Source organism: Macaca thibetana, chromosome 1, assembly GCF_024542745.1.
Source record: "Macaca thibetana thibetana isolate TM-01 chromosome 1, ASM2454274v1, whole genome shotgun sequence".
NCBI classification, from domain to species: Eukaryota; Metazoa; Chordata; class Mammalia; order Primates; family Cercopithecidae; genus Macaca; species Macaca thibetana.
In genome coordinates, this window is record NC_065578.1 from 98895133 (window position 1) to 98902143 (window position 7011).

At 35.5% G+C, this 7011-nt stretch overlaps 1 long non-coding RNA gene across 1 annotated transcript; it reads right to left on the reverse strand.

The window, feature by feature from the left end:
- Positions 1-315: 315 nt before the first annotated feature.
- LOC126947640 (uncharacterized) lies at positions 316-6576 on the reverse strand. The gene is made up of 4 exons (XR_007723153.1): positions 6319-6576; positions 4183-4240; positions 1203-1262; positions 316-657 (listed from the first exon to the last, which is right to left on the reverse strand). It is a non-coding gene; the product is annotated as an uncharacterized LOC126947640 (long non-coding RNA).
- Between the last annotated feature and the right edge of the window lie 435 nt (positions 6577-7011).

Consider the following 7011-nt stretch of genomic DNA (forward strand, 5'->3'; position numbering starts at 1 on the left):
TAGTGGATTCAGAAGTTTCTGAAGTGAATTAAAAGGATTATATTTGGTAGTGGATTCAAAAGTTTCTGAAGGGAATTAAAAGGATTGTATTTCTCATATCTATATGAAGAAGGAAGGAAGGGAATAGACTAAAATTTATCATATCTCTTTTATGAGTCATGAATTAAAATAAGTGTTTTGTTTATATTATCTCATTTAGTTCTCAAAGTAAGGTAGTTATTATTCCCATTTCACAGATACACAAACTGAGGTTTCTGTATCAAAGTATTCTGTGGTAACAATAGACTCAAACAATGACTCAACATGGTATAAGTTTATTGCTTGCTCTTCAAACAGTCTAGTAGAGTAATAGGGCTCCTTCTCCATAGTCACTGAAGAACTCAAGTCGATAAAATGCTCTGCCACTTTCAACAATATGGCTTCCAAGCTTGGCACAGTCTTCTCCAGCCGGGTGGAAACTAGGAAGGGTTTTCTTTTTTTTTTTTTAATCTTCATTGTTGTATTTGGCTTGTTTATTGGTTTGTTCGTTGACCAGAAAAATGATATGGGCCAGACATAGAAGAAATACTCATAAGTTCTGTTCATATTCTCTGACTAGAAATTAGCCACATGCTACAAGTAACAGTCTCTGCCAGTTTGTTTATTTGTTCAAGGAAGCTTGAGAGCAGGGAAGAAGATTATGAGTTTATTTTAGAAACATTGCATTAAAGTTTATATGTTCAAGTGGAATATTACCTATAGAGGTACAGCTTAAGAGAGAACCTCAATGGAGTTTTGAGGAGAACCCTGAGGTGTGAAGCAAATAAGACCATCAAGCATTGAAATAAATAAGGTTGCCAAAAAAAATATTATACTAGCCATAGAATTGCAATATTTCCGCAGACAGCACTAAGAGAATCCCTACCTACTACCTAAAAAGCTAGTAAGGATAAAATGGGAAAATAGGCCTCGAAATTGCTACGCAAATACACTAAATTACCATTCCAAAAACTATAGTAAAGAAAGAAGTAAGAATGGGTAATAATTGATAATACCGTGTGGTTTTCTTCAATCTTCTTTTATTTTCTATCAGTAAAAGCATTTGCTATGCAACTAAATGCCACTAGTAAATGAAACAATATTGCTCAAACTTATGTGGGCTATTTAGTAACCAAAAAAAAATTATTGGTGCTGCTGGCAACAAGCTGATAATCTATACTTACTTTTTCTATTGTGTGTGAATCATTTTTCTAATATATGTTCATGTCATATCTCTGTTAACTCTGTAGGCAAAAATGCAAAGCAAGTTAATAAACATTCCAACAAACAAAACTCATAGCCTTAATGGAAATAATGTACAACCCAACAAAATCATACAATTCTTGTAGAACAAACTCTTCCATGAATATCTAATATAGTAAAAAGAGCAAAAGACCTAGATTCTTGCTCTAGCCATGTAAATATCTGAATAATTTGAGGAAAGTCACTTTTCTTTGAAGGGCTTCACTTCTTCCATCAGTAAAATGACCCAAGTTTGAACTAGATTAGATTCAATTTACCAAACATTTATTGAACATCTATTGTTAAACTCTGTGCCAAGTACTGGGCATATAGAGATACTTAAGATACAATCCCTGTGTTAAGCTTTTCAACGAAAGTTCTTTCTTTCCTGGGCACATGGATAACTAACTAAACTTTCAATCTTACTATCAAAAGATAAAACCTTATCGTTAGTTCTGCTCAATGAAATGTGAATAGCACATGTCTGTGTCAGTCCACACTGAAGCAGTAGAAGCCCCTACTCAATTTCTACTTCTTCTGCCATGGAAATATGAGAACAGTCCTTGTATCGAGAAGGTAGAGCCTCAAGTTTGAAGTTGCCTAGATCCCTGAGTCACTGAACGGATCAGTAAACAGCTATCCTTGAGAGTTGCCCAGATCTGTGGCAGATTCTTGCATGAGTGAGATGTAAACTTTTTTTCTGATAACTAGCATTAACTACAATAGAGTCTATCACACCTTGACAAAAGAGGCTAGTTAGAAGGTAGACATATGCAACATGGTATGCATTTCACTATGGGAAAAATATAGTGCCTTTGGCAGAGAAAATGAAAAGTGATTCATTATTTCTAAAGATATCAGGGAAGCTATCGTAAATTAAGAATGAGTGTGGCAGTTTAATGAAGGAACTGGAATATAACGTTGAGACACAAGAAAGACCGTCAAGGATGGAACCTTGGGGAACACTAACATCTAAGATTTAGATAAAGACAAGTTGATAAAGAAAACTGAGAAGAGAAGACAAAGGAGCAGAAAGAAAACCAGAAAGAAATGGTCTTCTGGAAACCCAGAAAGGAAAGGAAAACATTCCAAGAGGAGTCAGAAATTGTCTGTAATGTCAATTGTAGGGAAGTCATGATCTGAAAAGAGGCCACTGGATTCAAAATTATGAAAACTTTAAAGATGATATGCAGACTATAGTGATTGGGAGACAAAAAGGTGGCAAAATATGCTTGTAGTAAACACACAGTAGCATTTATCAAAGTGTGTTTTGGAAAATATTTACCGCACAAAATTCTCCCCCAAAAGATGGAGGGAGTTGACTGTCGAATGCATCTGAGACATGCTGCTGCATACCATCTGCCTATAAGGGGATTTGGAAAATCTATTTGTGATTTCTCACCATGGGAGATAAGAAAAGGAAAAACAAAAAGTATTACTTTCTTACAAACTCACAACATCAAGTAAAGAAAACAAAGTAAACTCCTGGACTGCTCCACAAGTGTTGACCAATAAAGTTTAGTTTCTAATAGCACTAAATTTTGTTTAACTAAGAAAAAATAAACCCTTGAATGGGGACAAATTAGGTTAAATTTTTTAATTAGGTATGTCTTGAAAATAAAAGAATCCGTAAAGTGTGTTTTCCCTTCTCATATAGCACATTTGTGGTTTGCTAGCCTGAGCACAATTACAAGCTTCAGCCGATTTTTGCAACACTCCTTTTCTCTAATTTGTAAAATGGGGAAAAGAATAACACAGATTTCAAAGAGTTGTCTTGAGGAGTCAGTGAGATAAAACATGAAAGCACTTAGAATATTGCTTGACATATAGAGAATGCTCAATAAACATTAACTATGACCATTATTAAACTTTTTATATCTCCTTCAGCATCAAGCTGGCACACAGCAGAACTCAAACCATCTGGGCCCCCGATGATGTGTTGTTATTGACCCTTGGCAGTCAATGTAACATTCATGCATAATTTACACACTAAAAATCAAGAGTTGGCAGAGGAACTATTACATTTGGTTACTTCAATTTCAAGGGGGGATATCTGAACTTGAGAACTGTCAATCTAGCCATGATTTTAACAGAACTATCCTTGTGGGATCTGATCATTTAATCCACCTAATTGCATGAAAATAGAATAATTTAATGCATATTCCTAATTGGGGTTCACACCTAAACAAACACACATGTTCCTAAATGAGTGTGCGGTGAGTCTGTGCTTTTCTGTCATTACTCCAACCATTGCATTAAATTGTTAAGAAACCTATTTTCTGAAAGGAAACTATAGGAAAATATCTAGCCATTTTCTTAATTAAAGAGCAATTCTTTAAATCTTACTGTGATTTTAAAACTTTAACATAAAGTCTTCTGCTCTGAGGAAAATTATATAGTTAGGCTGCCAAAGAATTCCCTCCCCAAGAATTTACACCATGTGATCATGTGGGCTGTGAGCATTCTGAAAGTTTTCCCCTCAGATCTCCCAGACAGAGCACTGCCTCTTCCTCCCACACAGTTTGGGGTTTGGGTTATGTTTTTTCCAAAAAAAAAGATATGAGAATTTAACTCATTTTTACTTTTAATGTCAGACTCATTCTGAGGCTATATACAGAATCCAGCATCAGCACAGAAAAAGTCATTTGAGTTTCCTCTTCCTCATATTGAAATAAAAAATAAATATCTAAAATTATCCATAACACATAGTTTTAAATTGAGTAGATGTAAAACGCTTGCTCTGAGAGCAGCACTGAATTCCCCTCAGAATGTCTTTAGAAGTGGGTTTTTATATGTCTGCCATCTGAGTTTTTTATATCCACATCCTTAGAAGGCATTTCATGCATTACCCAGTCTGTCCAGCAAGAAGTCCACATTAGCTTGTGGTAACTGTACTACCATGAGGAGAGCAATCAGCATTACCTCATTGCTATCTTCTGCCTCTTCCAAATTTACAGACTCTTCATCCATCTTCTGGAAGCTTCAAAGACAAAAAGTAGGCAAACTATCCACCTCTATTTCGATCATTCTACCACACATCTTTGTTTGCCAGGATACAAGAGGGTATTTTAGAAGACAAACATTGTGACAATCCAGTACCCTATTGTCACTTTGTAATGTTTTCATATTTCCATTGCATTCTTCCACCTGGCCACACCAGACATTGTTAACTAAGCTTCTTTTGTACTAACTTCATAGACACAAAACCAGTTACTATAAAGAATAGAGTAAGATCAATCATGTGCACCTGACTTTTCCCATCACTGCCTTCACTCTGCCAATTCCTCACTATTCTTCATCTCCTTAAGTATAACTTACTCAGGGAGACTTTCTCTCTACCTTCCTTCCTATCCCAACACACACCTGTCTAGATCAGGTCCTTCTATACCACACTCTGAGAAACACCCTAATTTTTCTTTTTCTTTGTGGCATTTGAAATGATTGTAATTTTAGGGTGATCTGTATAATTGTTTTTTACTGTTTCTCTCTCCTCCTAGACTGTTTACATGTCCATGGTTACTGCTCCATAAGTGTTTGTTGCATGAATGAATCCTTTGGGTAACATCTTTTATTAAAGAAACAAGTCTGATGAGATTATAGTCATGTTCAGATTTCTGTTATCAAACTGAGGCACAATGAGGAAGAAATAGAAATAGGCCATTATCACTTTGGCATTTAGAAAAGCATTTAATCCAAGCATAATTCATTTCATGAGCCTGGCCCTTTAAAATTTAAAATATAGCAAATAAACATACAATGATATTACCTTATCCTTGGGAACAATATTTTCCCCGTGTTATAGTTTTCTATAACCGACACAGAACATCAAAATGTGGTATCTGCTTTTTCAGCAAATCATTTAATATACAAAGTACCACTGCAAAATAGCCTATTGAGGAAGATAAAAATTTACTACCATCTTCATTTGGCCTCCCTGACCAATCTCCTCTAATGGCTACTCTGTGTTATATTCCCCATGTTCTCTGCTGTTTATGTCTTTCCTGCTGCCTCTTTCGCTGCTTGGCTTCCCCTCTGTGCTTCACGCATTTTACCACTGGCATGCAATCCACTGAAGGATGTTCCCACAGAGATTTTCCACTCCGTGGAGGAGTCAGAGATTCACCATTAACCCCAAACTGGCCTACTGGCATTTACAGAACTGTCCAATAATGTCCCTCCTTGCCTCTCATCAGCTGGTGTATGTTTGGAAAATACAAGCAATTATGATATTGTCCTGAGGTAAACACGATTAGGAATCAAATCATTAGAGAAAAAAAATCCACAATAATGCTTTTTAAGCCAAATATAAATGATTTATTAAAAACAATCTATATTCATTTGTCAGACTGATTTCCAGAACTGAAAATCTCATGTAATGTTTCTATCCTTACCTAAAATGGTACTTAAAAGGTTATTTGAAATGTTATTTGTGATTACTAATTCTTATGGTCTTGCAGAAATCAAAACACCACATATAAATATAAGCAAGGGTAACAAGGCAGCTGTAAATGTTTTTCCTCTAAACAGATTCTCGAAAGTTCTTTTCACTGAAAAAAAAAAATGCAAATGACTTCTGCTAGAAAATATTAATAAATCTGCATGCAAAATTTGATTCAGGAAATATTAGGTGTGTGGTATGTATGACACTGGTAAAATGCAGAGATAAATAAATCCTCAACCTCTCTGTCCCTCAGTATCTTCACCTGCAAAATGGTAATAACAATAGTACTTACCTCAAGTATGTGTTGTAAGCATTAAATGAGTTAACATATATGAACACTTAGGGATGGGCCTGGCACCTAGTAAGTGTTCAGGAATGTTAACTGTAATTTTTATTATTTACAATAATGAAGAACTTTTAGCTCCGGCATGTGAGACTTAAATGTAAACATAAAAATATGGACCCCACTGTGGTTGTTCCAGATGTTTTTAGTATTTTTTAAACCTCACTTGCCTTGAAAATGCATCTATATGAGTAGCACCTCCACCATACGTCTGATCAACATTGGACATCTCAGAGACTTGAAACCAAACCAATAAAATAAGGGCTAATAGTACCTCTTCATTCCCTCCACTCATTTCCAGAGAAAGCCGGGAAGATAGTTCTTTCTGTAGGAGACCAAGTTTCCAGCCCAATCTAATGCCTGGATCCCTTCTTGAATATTCTAAAGTGAACCTGAAAGACATCAGATAAACCCTAAAATAAAATTTGTTTGTTTCTTTTGGTTGTGTGTGTGTTTCTTTTGAAATCTATAAAATGGGGATAATTAAACAAAATGACAATATATAATAATATATAATGCTGTGAGCCAGACCTCGCTACAAGCAATTTCCATATATTAACTCATTTAATTCTCACTATAACCAATTATTGTTCTCAATTTACAAATGAAGAAGCTAAGGCACACAGTAGCTGGTCATATAGATGCATCTTGTCCAACATCACACAATTCATTAGCCAGGATGTGAAGCTAGTAATACTCTTAACCACAATATTATACTGGTCCCTACTCCATCCCTTCAGCACTTACATTATAAATTATGCCCATACCAAAATTTCTTATATGTCAAGACCAAAAGCTCCAGGAGCTCCTTAGAGGAGCACAAAGAACATTGGCTTTGTTCTGTTTAACAAAGTCTAACTTTGTGGTTCCTGTAACTAGGGTCACCATACATCTAATTCTGCCTGGGACCATCCAGGTTTGTACCTGTTTCCCCAGTGAAAATTATAAATAGCATCCCCTTTCACCT